Raw genomic sequence first — 14,968 nt, 5'->3', positions numbered from 1 at the left:
CAATACAATACAATAAGGTCTGCAAGAAATTAAAAAATGATGACAACAATAATAATACAATGAATGCATTTACAATATGATAGATATAGCAAGCTATTTGATACATAGTTAGTTTGACAAATGGAAATGGAATAAGAAGTATAGCAATAATAATAATAATAATAATAATAATAATAATAATAATAATAATAATAATAATAATAATAATAGTTTCAGAGATCTCAAAAACTCAAAAATTCATAAAATATTGGCTATACTTGGCTTTATGTCTAAATACATTTTTTTGAATCTACAAACATTAAAACAAAAATAATTGTTTTAGAATTTGGTAAAATAAAAAAAACGATTTAATGCTGATCAACTGTACACTGTTGCTGTTTTTAGTCTCGGCTATAGTGCGCCCCCAGTGGCCGCTTGTTAGCGTGAATGGGGTTATTATACTGCATCTGTTGATCACCATCTGCTCCTCTGACAACTGTAGCCTGCCTGTAGTAATCCAGTGATATGAGTTTATGAGAGTTATGGACCCCTTTATGACTCATATTTCCTCGTTAAGGCTGTCTCCTGGAGAATGTTGGGGATATAGAGAGTTTTTCTAGCTACCGGAGAGTTCAGCTTGTTGCCACTGTTGGTCCTCTATTATAGTCTTTGGGGGTAACTACTACTGTTGCCCCGTTAGCCTGTTTGGATTAGCCTCTACTAAAGGAATGCTAGCTACAAGCCTGCCCACTGCCATGGAGAGGTATTTTTATCCCCCCTCTCCTCTCTTTCTCTCAGCCCCCAACACACATGCACACATACATACACACAAACTCGCCCTAAAAGGGCTTTTCACGCCCTCTGCCCGATGACCAGTGCGCATGTGCAGCTCTAGTGCTTGCTAGCACAGCTGACCCGGGTGAAGAGCTGGTAGGTCCCCCATTCATTAGTGTGTTTACAGCCTGTCTGTCATTTATTTTAGTTTCTGCATTTGTTGTGAATTGTTCATGGACAACTTGCAACTGGACACGTTGTTAATATATTGTTTGTGTTGTTTAATGTACTTTTAAGTAGGGTAGAATTGTTTTTGTCCAAAACCAGCTCTAATGCTGAGTATTTGGCTGTACTCAGAGTCAGAACTACTGTAGCTACCACTGTTGTGCACTGGAAATGCACAGATCACTAATCAAGTGTGCACACTTAAGATAGACCACCTAAGCATGGATTTACACACCCAATATTAGTATAATAAATTATAGTGGATTTGTATCTTGTTTTTTTTTTTTTTTTTTTTTTTAAGATAAGTTTAAGATAATGCACATGCATGATATTTCCCAGCTGGCACACAACACATTCAGTATTTAAAAGTGGTTGAAATATGGTTAAAGTAATGTCTGAAACAGCATTTAAATTAAATTTTGAAACAAAATAATGTCCTCATCCTTCTGCCTTTTGAATTAGCGTTTTACATCTCATCACCCTACAATTTAAAAAGAATTCAATTAAAGTTGGATGGAGAGATGGAAAAAGTGGTTTCAACTCCATTTGTGGCAATTGCTTTTTAATTTGGCACCAATTCTTCACCATACCTGGGGGTATGTTCATGTTCTATTTGTTTTAGTATTGTGTTTGTGAGATCAAATGTTGGATCAGATTGGTAGTGGTGGGTAACATTCTTTATACTCAGCTGTACTACAGTGATGTAAGTTTATTGTTAACACTCCTTTAACCATAGGATTTTCTAGTTTTAACTACTTGTGGTAATTAAACCTTTTGTTTGTAGTTGTACAGTTCCTACTTTTCAGAGATGTATCTAAATGTGAACTATGGGTTATTAAAGGTTGAATGTACGACGCTGATTCAAAATCAACACCAAATACAATGTTGATTCAACAATAAAGTCAACGTTGATTCATTGTTGATCCAGCTGGGCTACTGTATTACTATGTATATTATTTTTATCAGATCAATATTACTTAAACACATAAGCAAGTCAACTAGGTTTAGTTTCATACCAGATCATGGAAGGTGGTAACCTTGGTTGGATGTTTTTGAGGATAGCAGGCTCACTGTGAGTTGCCAGCTGGCCCAGGTCTTCTTTGTGGACAGATCTCTCCAGCTGAGCTCTGTTCCAGGCTTAATCTGACACACTTAGATATAGAATTATCTTTAAGGCCTTCATTAGCTGGATAATAGGTGTTGGGCTGCTAGGGATAGAGCTCTGAGCCAGTGCTGAGGTCAGTGCTTTGCCAACTCTGTTTTTTTTCGGTGCTACGAAGCTGACCACATAAGTCAAAACTTATAAGAGAATAATTTATGTGCTAAATTATGTGTATACAGTCTAATCAGTGTAAAGGTGACAGCTTTACCTATAAGCAAGATGTTTTCATTTCTTTTTTAATTTCTATTCTTGACTTGTTTGCAACAATAGGTAAGGAAAATGGTGTGAAGGAAGACTGTGAAGGTCATGACAAAACTGCCAGCTTATGGGACTATACACTGTGTTAAAAGCCATATGATAGGAGTATGTAAACTGAGCGTGTTGTCTCCTGTATAAGTTATCAGGTGTTATCTTGATAGGGAAGTTGAACACTGGTCAGTGTGCTCATGGCAAGCCGATGTGAATGGTTCAAGTTCAAGAAAGTGCTGATATTGGACAGTGCAGTGGGTTGTAATGATCGAGACTGGCAGCGTCTGGTTAGGATTGTCCATGCGAACAAACAAAAAGTGACTTGCAGAACTTACATCAATGCATCAATGAATAATTTAGCTTCCATGGGACATGAAGTATATCTTAGGATGGTAGTAGTTTTAATGAGAGTAAGTACTACAATTTTTTATTAACATGGTTTTCAGCATCTTGGCATGGTCCTATGATTCTATGAAGTCCGTAAAAGGTGTACAAAAGGATACAACAAGTATCAAACCATGTAACAATTTAGCAGTATTGTATTTTGTAGTAGAGCCAAAATGATCTGTGTAGTGTATATAAAAAGAACTTAGTATAGTTTAGTTTTACTAGTGCTATCAGTTAATCTGGAAAGTTTAATGTGTTAATTTTTTAACACAATTATTCATGTTACCAGTTTTGGGCCCAGCACCCTGCTGTAATTCCATTTTCTTTTTCAGAGCTGGGGGATGTATTAAATTGGTTTATCGTTGTTACATGGCTGAATGAGCATGAAGAGAAAGCTGTAACAAACAATCTTGTCTTCTTCCTCCTCCCTTTATATTTTGCATTGATGCTGTTGACTTTTTTGAAGTTCATATAGCACATACAGTAAGTTGTTCCACCACGATTGCAATTCAGGTGACAAAAATGTTGATTATGGTAGGGAACTGTGACCTTTGGCCTTGACCATTTCTCACCTTGGCTTTAGCCCATTTGCACGGCATAGCTTTGCATTTTGCAGCTGATTCAGCTCATGATGTACTGGTGTGATCCTGGTGGAGATCAGTTGAGCACTGGTGGGATGCAGGAAATGTTTACTCCCCTCATACAGTTTTACATAGAGGTTGACATTCATTTGCATACACCTCTGCTAATAGTATGTGTGTTGCACATTCTGGTCCTCATCACAGTTAAACCCCAACAAAAAATGTATGAAATTAGATATAACTAATATCATTATGCAATTTGTTTGTTAACCACAATGAGAGGTTATTTGCAAAATAGTTGTATGAATTAATAAATTCCAGTTTTATAGTGCGTCATAGAATGAATTACGCTTTTGATTGCTGATTGTAAAAGTACAAAAAATGGAGAATTGGTGTGTTGTCAGACTTGGATAGTTAAAATCTTAGATAGTTGGATAGTTAATAGGGGTGTGACGAGATCTCGTGGCACGATATCTCGCGAGATTAAACGTGACGATATTTCTCGTCAAGCTTAAACCTGTCTAGCGGGAAGAATTAATTTTTTTATAATAGTTAATAGTTTAGTGTGGACTTTTTAAGAGGGATCTGGCAACCCAGTAGCGATACCGCGGGTAGTCCAATGCGGACCCAAACCTACTGAGAAGGATTTAGTTGAATTCGCTAGTTGCATGAGACGACGCTGCCTGTTTCCGGTCTACGACTGGTAGGCGGAGTCATTTCCGCTTTTCAGCGCCGGTCAGCAGACAGTATGGCTTTCTACACGCGATCTCTCCAGGACTTACCAAAAATAACTATAAATGATGTACAGCGCACAGGAGTAAGAGAGAATATATATATATAAATATTATTTTTGATCTATTTTTAAGTTATTCCCTGTGTCTAGACCCTCTGTAAGTTATAAATATGTATAATGTATACTGGCATCGGGATATATATATAGTTGTTTACTATTGTATATCCTAAGTTTCAAACAGTTCAGTGTGTGATTAACCCAGAACCCATTATTTATAATATATTATATATATATATATTTTATATTTATATTATATATGTATATATATATATATATATATATATATATATATATATATATATATATATATATATATTATTTATATATATATTATATATTATATATATATATATATATATATATATATATATATATATATATATATATTATTTATAAATAATTATGTATATATAGATATAGATAGAGAGAGAGAGATAGATAAGTTCTACCCTGTGTCTAGACCCTCTGTAAGTTATACTGGCATCGGGAGATATATAGTTGTTTACTATTGTATATCCTTAGTTTCAAACAGTTCAGTGTGTGATTAACCCAGAAGTTCTCTAAAATTGTTTGTTAATGTTTAATATGCATTTATATTACATTAGTATTCAAACCGTAAAATATTTGTGTTCCCTCATTATCCCAATAATATGTAAACAACGTTTGTTTTACCTGAATCAATTTTGTATTTTTTTTTGTATTCAAAACTGGCTCTGGATTCTTATGGGTCAATTTATTTATTTTTATTGAATAAGCTTGTAAATATGCCTTAAACTTTTCATGTGACCAACAGTAATGAATTTTATAAAAGAAAAACTGGCCCATTGCCTTCGTTATTGGAAATAAAGGCATGAAATAGTATTGTTGTTGAATTTAATTTTTTTGATTTTATTATTAAAATATAACAGTTTGGTATGTTTCCCAGTGTCTCCAAATTTTTATAGAGGATTTAACACGCTTGCGGCGCAGTAAATCACAGACCAATCACGTGTGGGGTAAGATCACCAAACGCTCTCTTCAGTCAATCAGATCTGTGCAGACGCGGTAGGAAAAAATAAATAAATAAACACACCGCTCCTCACGCGGGATCGAACCCGTGTTGTCAGGGTCGCGGTCGTGAAAAAAACGCCTTTATGAGGAGATGGGAATCCCGAAAACGGGCGGAAAAACGAGAACTGGACCATACTGAATTCTAATTAAATACTCCTGGCATAGAAGATGCTTCTGCTACTTTTAAGTTGTATGTCTGGCTGCATTTTGGCTCCAGTGGAAACAATAAACGTTAACAGAGTGACCAACAAGACACAAACTATATGTAAATACTGTAAGTAAATCCTACACGTGACTGTTCCATATGCAGTTATACTAATCCCTTAGCTCTGTACTGTATTTAAAAAAATGTTCTGTCTCTGTTTGCACTTCAAGCATAGTCTTAATAACTGGTTATTGTTATGAATAGTTAAATTACAAGAGATTTAGGAGAAAAAAAAAACATAAATCCTAGTCTTAATATGATTGGTTGTGGTTTGCACTTATTGTTTGCTCTATATAAGACCTAGAAAAGTTTTTTTTATTTTTTAATCTTATTTTTATTTCTATTTCCTATAAAATCAATGGGTGAGAAAAACCAGTCTGTTAATTGTGCGTTATATGATTTTGTCAAATAAAACTCTAGTTTAATTAATTTTTCATTTTTTACATTTTATTTTTAAATCTCGTCTTGTCTCGTTCTCGTAAACCCAATATTGTGTCTCGTCTCGTGAGATTAGTGTCTCGTCACACCCCTAATAGTTAACTCTGGACCTGTTGGAGATCACCCTTTTCTTCACTCTAAAACAGTTTTTAAATAAAAAAACAAACACCCCCCCCCCACCCCCCCATTAAATTATTGCAAAAAAGTTTTTTTTTACCAGCTATGACAAGATGGAAAGTTAGAACATTGTAAAGCCAAAATGCAACAAAGATACCAAACCAGTAGTACCAAATCATATGATTCTCTTATCAGTTGGCATGAGTAGCGAGTGGCTGAAGAAACAACTGGTAGAAACAACGGATCCAATCTTGACACACAGCTTTTTAAAGATTGCTTTAGACATTCTAAAACACTGAATCCAAAGCTTCTCTGAATTTTTTTCTGCACTGCCCTCCCAGAACTGTCTACCCCCTGATGAGTGATGGACATTGTTGGGGTTAGGGTTGTGTATTGGCCAAAACCTGGTGATACAATATGTCCCATGATAGAGGGGTTATGATTCAACATATACATAGATCCTGCTCACTCCTTGGTTGCTGAAGCTAGCATCCCAGCTGTTCCCATAATTTCTAGATTGGAGATAAATCTGGTGATCAGGTAGTCCTTAAAAGTTTTGAAGCCTAGCAACTTGCTGTGTGTGGGTGAGCATTATACTGCTGAATATTGCCAGTAGCAAGCTCTGCCTTAAGAGATAACACATCCTCACACGATGTCCTGCACATACAGCATGGCAGGAGAGACATGGAGAGCAGTCAACGATTTCTCACCAGGAGGTACACTGTTCATAGTTGACTGAGATATTTCTTTATGTTTTGAAGCAATAGTGTTATTTTTGTTTCACTATGTGTATTTAGTAGGGGTGGGAATCGTTTACTATCTCACGATTCGATTCGATTCCGATTTTGGGGGCCACGATTCGATTCAAAATCGATTTTTGATTCAAAACGATTTGAATTATAAAAATTTCTGCTTCTGGCTTATGAATCTTATTGAAAAAAAACCCTCCATAATATACACTGGTCCTGGAGCAAGTAATGTGTTACAAAAACAATAAAATGTGCAGAAATTTGGGTCCTCAGTGACAGAGGAATCACTGGGATATCACAATGACGTTAATGAACAATAAATAAATAATAAATAACACTGCTTTATTACCAGGCTACTAGCGGTGGTGTGTAGGTGACTCTGCTGGGCTGATGTGACGATAGCAGTGGAGCGCTAAAGTTCAGAAGCAGCTGCTGATTAACTAGTTAATTCTAGGCCGTTGTATTTCTTCAGAAAGGGGGCAGGAGGTGGAGAAATTAATTCATATTGTCCATTCCTTAATTCCTCTGTGATGAGGAGCTGAAATTAGCTCTGATTAGCTTATTGTTATTTTTCCGTTCCGCCTTAAATGCTGCAGCCCGCTGCCACCTGTAGCGTTATTTAAGGTGGAACTGGAAAGTTAGCTAATTAGCTAGCTAACAGTTACTGAAACTAACTACTAGCGATCTTTTTTATGCTTGTTATGAAGCATTCTGCAATAAAACATTGAAACTACACGTTAATCTAAGGTAATATAGTGCTTGTTCTGCCATCTTACCGGCGATTCTCAAACACCTACGCTCTGTGTGGGTCTGGAAGATCTCCGTTTGAAGGGACAAGCGCTATCCCCAGGGTTGCCAGGTCCAACAAAAATACCCAGCCCAAAATCAGTCTAAAACCCGCCCCTCAGAATCGATTTTGGGACATTTTAAATCGATTCTGAATCGTAGTAAATGAGAATCAAGATTCTTATGTGAATCGATTTTTTGGCACACCTCTAGTATTTAGATATTTTTAGAAATTTCTAATATTATAATATGATAATCAGAGTCATCTTTGTTAATTTCAAAGAATAAATGGCAGCTAATTGGTGTTTTATGTAATTTATGTGCTTAGGTATTTTATCTTTTTGTCTTCCTAGACTATATCGCTGTTTGTTATTTTAGCTGAGAGTTCCTGTGCACTTGTTCTTGTGCAAAGGACAAAGAAAGCCCCTTATCTCTGCTACTGCTGTAACACTGTAACACTGCTACTGTTCTTATTTCCACAGTAACATGCAGTAAGACATTGAGCACTGACAGAATATGATGGTATTTTGATAACAAATACAGCTGTATCACGTTTTTGACAATTTAAAAAGCATATACTAAAGATTCATATCAATAAGGCCCTTATTTGCTGTAATATACAATAATATTAGATGTTAGCAGTGTATCCTTGTCCTGGAATTGGACATGCATGTTGATACTAAATGCAGAGTTGATGTTGTTGACGTGTGTGTGAACGGTAAAGTGTCTATAACCATTCTGGCCACACACATATATATACAGCTCTGGAAAAAAATAAGTGACCACCTAATAATGATGTTTTCCCTTGATTTTACCAAATTAAAAACTCTGGAATATTATCAAGAAGAAGATAGATGATTAAATACCAGGGTAATTGATTTATGAATATGAACTTGTTTTCTTTGCATTATTTGAGGTCTGAAAGCTCTGAATCTTTTTTGTTACTTCAGCCATTTCTCATTTTCTGCAAATAATTGCTCTAAATGGCAATATTTTTATGTCTGTAGTTTTTAGAATAAAACAACAATGTTCATTTTACTTAAACATATAACTATAAATAGCAAAATCAGAGAAACTGATTCAGAAACTGAAGTGGTCTCTTAATTTTTTTCCAGAGCTGTATATACACCTAACACTGTGTAGGGCGTTTCATTCAGTCAGGATTAGGCCCATCTGTTTGTGTGATCCTGGTCAGTCTTGCTAGTGGTTGAATGTGTGTGTGTGTGTGTGTGTGCTCAGCACATGTCTGTGTCAGATAGAGTTACTGGATTAGTGACTTACGAGTTTAACCAATCCTAAACATCAACCAGCTCCATTCTCCTCCAGTCCCTACACTCGCAGCACCCTTCACGTGACTCTCTCTTTCTCCCTCTCTCTCTCTCTCTCTCTTTAAGCCCCTCTGTCTCTCGCCCGCTCTCACTGTCATTAACACTCTGTCTGTGGATGTTTGTTCACTGTTGGACGCTTGCATGTTGGACATGAGGTCGCCCTTATGCTTTCCTGCTTTACAGCTGTAAAGTAAGTAGAGCAATAAACAGTATATAGTGTGTGTATGTGTGTGTGTGTGTGTGTGCATGTTTGTGCTTGTAAGCATATGTTTATTTGTCTATTTATTTCTTTATTTATTATAGATTTTTAAGTTCTAAATCAATTTTATTTTTCAGTTTTCTGAAGCAGTACAGGAGTTATTTTTTGGAACAATATGAGGGACTATTATAGTAGTATGCATTATATTACACACACACACACTTTCTCTCTCTCTCTTTGTATCACACACATGCTGAGTGTGCCCTGAGGACCTTGGCAGGGAGGAATTACCTGACTAAGCTTGTTAAATCACTCAGATAAGGCAAACCAAACACAGCTATTTAATATTACCTCAGTGCTTTAGAACTGCACTGTCCTGCACTTACATGCATTACATACAGAGACCACTTAAAATGATGAGATTCTTTGATTTGCTTGAATTTGTGCACCAGGAGTGGCATAAAGTTATCCAAAACAGTGTGTAAGACTGGTGGAGGAGAACATGCCAATATGCATGAAAGCTGTGATTAAAAAACAGGGCGTTTCCTCCAAATATTGATTTATGAACTCTTAAAAACTTATGAATATGAACTTGTTTTCTTTGCATTATTTGAGGTCTGAAAGCTCTGCATCTTTTTTGTTATTTCAGCCATTTCTGCTCATTTTCTGCAAATAAATGCCTAAATGACAATATGTTTAGTTACCTATAAATGGGACAGTCAGAGAAACTGATTCAGAAACTGAAGTGGTCCAGAGCTGTATGTTTCAGAGCTGCATGCTGTTCTGATGCTAATATTATAAATGCTAAGTAACTGCTCTGGATGGCTAAATTAATAATTTGACCAGAAATCTAATTTCCACAATTTTATTTTTACTTTAGGTAAAAAAGAAGGTAACTTTACTTTTTTTAGCTAAGAAAAGTTTGGTTTTGCTTTGTTTTATATTTTATGTTTAAGAGCTACAGTGCTAATGTAACATGTTGCTAGCTGATGGGAGCTAGCTAACATTTGCCAATATTACTGGGAATGAGCGGGTTTAGATAGTGCTTATTGATAAATACCAAACTTACGTTTATGTGCTAATGTTTCATAGTGTACAGTGTTTATAGACTATGTGACTATATGCTTGTATAATGTATGACTTGCTTCTTCCTGTGGTGATTTGTACAGGAGACAATTTATTGTGTACGGTTTATTTTTTTGCTATCTTTCTAAATAAAAAGACCATTTTCTTTGGCAGACAGGATTCACTGCTAATATTTTTAGGTTAACTTAATTTTTTTTCTTCTTCATTATAAAAACAATTTTATCTACTCTCAATGGCAATTAACTTTTGATATATAAATCAGCGGCACAGTCTTTAAATACTCCCTGTAAATATAGTATTTTGCCTATAATTTTGCATTAGCTAGCAATAAGCTAACACAGTAAATCACACCCATAGTAAATTATGCTGCATAATGAATATCCATTACTTATTTGCTAGCCTTGCAACTTCAGTACAAAGCTGAAGAAGCACATTTCAGATGTCAAACAAGTCATCAAACTTCTTCAATGATTGTGTATAGTAATGATCCCTGCTGGTGTTACATGGTTCTGTAACTGCTGTAACACTATAGTACCATATTCTTCGCACTATAAGGCGCACTTAAAATACTTTGTTTCACAAAAATCGTCAGTGCTCCTTATAATCCGGTGCGACTTATGTATGAATTCTACCAGCCAAGATGTAAGGAGCAGTAAAGTCACTCCACCTAAGCACAGCATTATACAGGAGTTTCAGTGAAGTTTCTTCAGCCCTGAGGCTACAGCAGTATTAGCATTAGCTGCTAACCACAGCGCTAGCAGACTGTAGCCTGCATGTTTACCATGTTAAAACAATCTATTTGGGACAAACCGCTAGCTGATTGTGTCCTGGCTTAACAAAACACTCAGAGTTCCTCAGTGTAGCGCTGCCAGGCAGTATTTACTAGCAGTACCATGGCTAGCACTGCTGGCCACTGCACTGCTGCTAATTGAAGCTAAATGTATTGCTAGTTTGACAGTTTTTTTGTAAGAATTACAGTTTTGTTTACATGCAGTCCACACAGTTCCACACAGTTAGTGAAAGAATGGGTTGCTGTGGTCAGTATCTACCAAAAATGATTAAAAATTGGAACAATCGTTAACATGGATTTCTAGTACCCATTGATTTGAAAAGGAACTGGATGATGATGGGAAACTCATCTCATCGATATGTGCTACAGTCATAAGTGTTGCCTTTTGTGGCTGGGTTTCCAATTGGTATTTTTCAGCGGGATAATGCTCACCCCCACACAACAAGGATTTTCCAGGAATGTCTCTGTCCATTTGCCAGCTGTATTGCTAAACGAGAATTTATGGATCTACAAGCCCAGCTGCAACTGTGGGGCAATGTGCTGCAAGATGCCATATGCAACCTGTATGCCTCCATATCTAACTGTATTTCATCTTATATTCAGGCTAGATGGGGAGAATGTGGTCGAATGTTGCTACACTAAAATAAAATATTATAGAGAGCCAAGAATTTGAGTTTAAAATAACACAGGATTATGGATGGTGCATAATAGGAACAAAACATGAAGTAAAAATGTAAAAATAAAGGGCCTGATTGATTTAAGTACTTTTACACTCTTAAATGTAAAGATGTTACCACATGTCCTTTTAGTGATGAGTAGAGTATTTATTGACCTTAGTCTACTTTAGTTGATTCTTTTAAAAAAATCAGATAAGCTTTACTTGATATAAAGGTCATTTATCAGTTGCCTGGTTTCTGAAATTAGTACTTTATTACTTAAACACTTTTGCAAACATGAGGCCCCATATACCAATAATTTTCTGAAACAAATTTTTACATATGTTCTTACACAAGTCTAAATAAAAGTCTTTGTCAGAAAATTGCACTGTTAACAGCTCTGCTACAGTACATAATAATGATGAATCCTATTGTCCTCATAAACTGGATAAGGCCCAAAAGTGCTTCCAATAGTGCTCTCGTTGGATGCAGAACTCGGTGACTGTGCTCCCTCTCCATACTGGGTTAAGTATAGCTGGCTCTGTGTTCTATTGTTGGAAGGAGCCTATTGTGTTTCAGCTGGGAGCCTGGATAGGCCAGGAATGCTGACGCTAACAGTTTGCATATTTGAGAGCCATGGAGGCCCTAAGCATGCACACCCGCTTCCAGACAGACCAAACGCACCAACACGGACACACAACATGTTTATTTATGTTAATCAAACAATGCGTTTGTTTAATATTAACCGATGCAGAGTAAATTCTCATTGTGCAGCTTGTCTCTGTATCTGAGATCCAACACTGACACGCCCAGGCCGTGACGGCGTCTGTCTGATAAGGCGATGATGTAATTATTTATGTATGGGTCCTAGAGCTAAGCTTTGTTTGTGTCGTACCAGCAGCCTGGCGACCAGGTAACCATGGGTAACCGTGTCCGCATAGAGAGCTGGGGGCAATGGAGTGAATATAGCTCTGGGGTGGAAAATCCACCCCACTCCTGTTTAGGAAGCGGTGGACCATTAAATCAGTTCTAAATATGACTAGGCCTTTGCTAAAATAGAGCTTATGCTCTTCCCTTGACCCCTGTTTTTGCCCCACCCTGTGGCCAAATACTAGTCAACACTGAACATTAAGGGAATAGGTGCCACTTGGTGCAGGTGAACAAAGCAAAAGGTGGTTTTTGACTGTATTTCTTAGCAGGTTATTCAAACCCCACATCCCACTAGACAAAGTCTTAGTTTAGGGATTTTTTTTTATTTTAATTTTTTTTTTTTTTATACCTTTTTCTCTGTGCAACTCCTTTTTACGGTTCAAAGTATTTTGTAACCCTCTTTGTTGGTGTAGAAACAGGTGATTAGTGGCGTAATTAACCAACAGGTGCCGCTATTCAGCATCATTGTGATGCAGCGTTCTTTTAGAATTTTTTTCCTAGGCGTCGTCATCCAGGTGAAGGGCATTTGTTGTCAGGGCGGCTGCGCTAACTGTGAAGCACCACGGGAAACCCTGGGTGAATGAGTTGTTCTGACTCAGTAGAAAGACAACTCCTTTCACATTTAGAGCTGCATTAATGATAGAATTGGCAACAAAGATGCATATGTTTATGTTTAATCCAGTAAACACTTCAATTATATCACTCTTATGACCGATTGTGTATCTGTACATGCATCTCAACTGCACACGGTTCAGTTATATTAACTAGTTTTTGGGCATGAAATATAAATAAGAGTGTCAAAGATGAGTAGAGTCAAATATCCATGATGATTGCTTGGATCTAATTGTTGTTTGCATGTGTTTTCAATGGACACTGTTATCCCACAATACAGTGTGAAACAGAAGAGAGGACCTGCTCACTCTAATGGACCTCGGTGGATTCTAACAGCTCCTGGTATCCTGTTAACATTCACAGTCCACTCTTAGCGGTCATGGTCTAGTCTTAATGGTTGCAGTCTTCACTTAACGGTCACGGTCGTCTCTGATGGTAGCGGTTAACTCTAATTTTTGTGTTAAACTCTAATGGTCATGGTGGACCCTATCGGACGTGGTGGACTAATGGTCGCTGTTTACTCTAATGGCTGCTGGTGGATTCTTACAGCTCCTGGAGTTTTGGTAATGGTCACAGTCTACTCTTAACAGTCACAGTCTTCTCTGATAGTAGCAGTCAACTCTAAAGGTCGTGGTAAACTCTAATGGTCATGGTGGGCACCATTGGATGCGGTGGACTCTAGCAGATGTGGTGGACTTTAACAGCCGCAATGGACACTTGCAGTCACAATGTACACGACCGGTTGTGGTAGACACGAATTGTCGCCGTTGACTCTAATAGCTGCCGGTAGACTATAAAGGTCACAACCCAGTCTAGTGGCTCACAGAGACTCTAACGGGTGCAATAGATTCTAGCGATCAGGGTGGACTCTAATGGTTGGTGAACTAAGTACAGAGTACGACAAATGACAGGTAATAGTGCATAACTTGCAGTAACATATGAATGTATATGCTAGCAACTCTTTGCCCTTTTCTGTTAGTATGTTAATGTAATCTGCACTATTAAGATGTGCAGTGTCCAGTTTAGAGATTAGTGTATAGTATGCAATTGGAATGCAGCCTATAGCTACTGTACATCCCAAAACATAGGATGCAGCTGGAGCAGGAGAAATTTCTTGGAAGCTACATCATAAAAGTCTGTTTCCAAGTGAAGGACACTTTACATACTGCCAACAAATGCAGCTGACATGGCTCAATTGTGAGGAATCAACTAAAGTATCCTTCACGGCTCTTGGTTACCCCCAATTCTCTGTGCATGTAGAATGCAAAATAGTAGAAATCAAAAACTCTGGTACAAAAAACTGTATTGGCCAACAGTCAAGATGTCAATATCGGTATTAGAGTATCGCAGAAATGTGGTATCATGCCATAGAACCCAGAACACAGTCATTCAGTTGGCTGTTGTTGAAGTGGCTGCTTTGCTGAGTGGACTGCGAGAAGGTTGCTGAGTTGAGCTGAGTATCAAGGGTTTTAAATTACAGTGCAAGGGGAGATTCCCAAATGCTAGAGCAGCAGACCAAACCAGGTCATCTTACCGAGAGCGAGAGAGAGAGAGGGAGAGGGACCTGGAGAAAAGATGGATGGTTCTCTTTGGATGGCATGCTTGTTTGAGAATAGACGGAGGTGGGTGCTAATTTTATAGCTGACAAATTTAACAGGTGGAGACGGTTATCTTAAACCCTTAGAGGTGTGCGGACCACTCTTTATGCCTGTGGAGGGCCTGAGGTGGTTCGAGGTACACAGGAAGGTTTGGTGCGTGTGCTGAGGTGTGTGTGAGAGTGTGTTTTGTGTTGTGCAATAATGAAGGCCTACTCCATTTGATTAGCTGTACACAGCAGCGCTAATGAATGGTCCTCTTGAGAAGATAACAACT

At 37.4% G+C, this 14,968-nt stretch overlaps 1 protein-coding gene across 5 annotated transcripts in view; it reads left to right on the top strand.

Moving 5' to 3' along the window:
• The first annotated feature begins 816 nt into the window (after window positions 1-816).
• Window positions 817-14,968, top strand: part of svilc (supervillin c) — a 52,318-nt gene continuing 38,166 nt past the window's right edge. For 4 of the 5 annotated variants that reach the window (XM_049467882.1, XM_049467880.1, XM_049467881.1 and 1 more), the window contains exon 1: window positions 817-909. The gene's annotated coding sequence lies outside the window, so the exon portion shown is untranslated. Of the gene's footprint in view, window positions 910-8,915; window positions 9,014-14,968 lie in introns of those variants that run through there. The other variant, XM_022672851.2, reaches the window with a different exon arrangement.

Source organism: Astyanax mexicanus, chromosome 19 (assembly GCF_023375975.1).
Source record: "Astyanax mexicanus isolate ESR-SI-001 chromosome 19, AstMex3_surface, whole genome shotgun sequence".
Lineage (NCBI taxonomy): Eukaryota > Metazoa > Chordata > Actinopteri > Characiformes > Acestrorhamphidae > Astyanax > Astyanax mexicanus.
The sequence above is the reverse complement of the archived record's forward strand: the minus strand, read 5'-3'. Positions and strand labels throughout refer to the sequence as shown.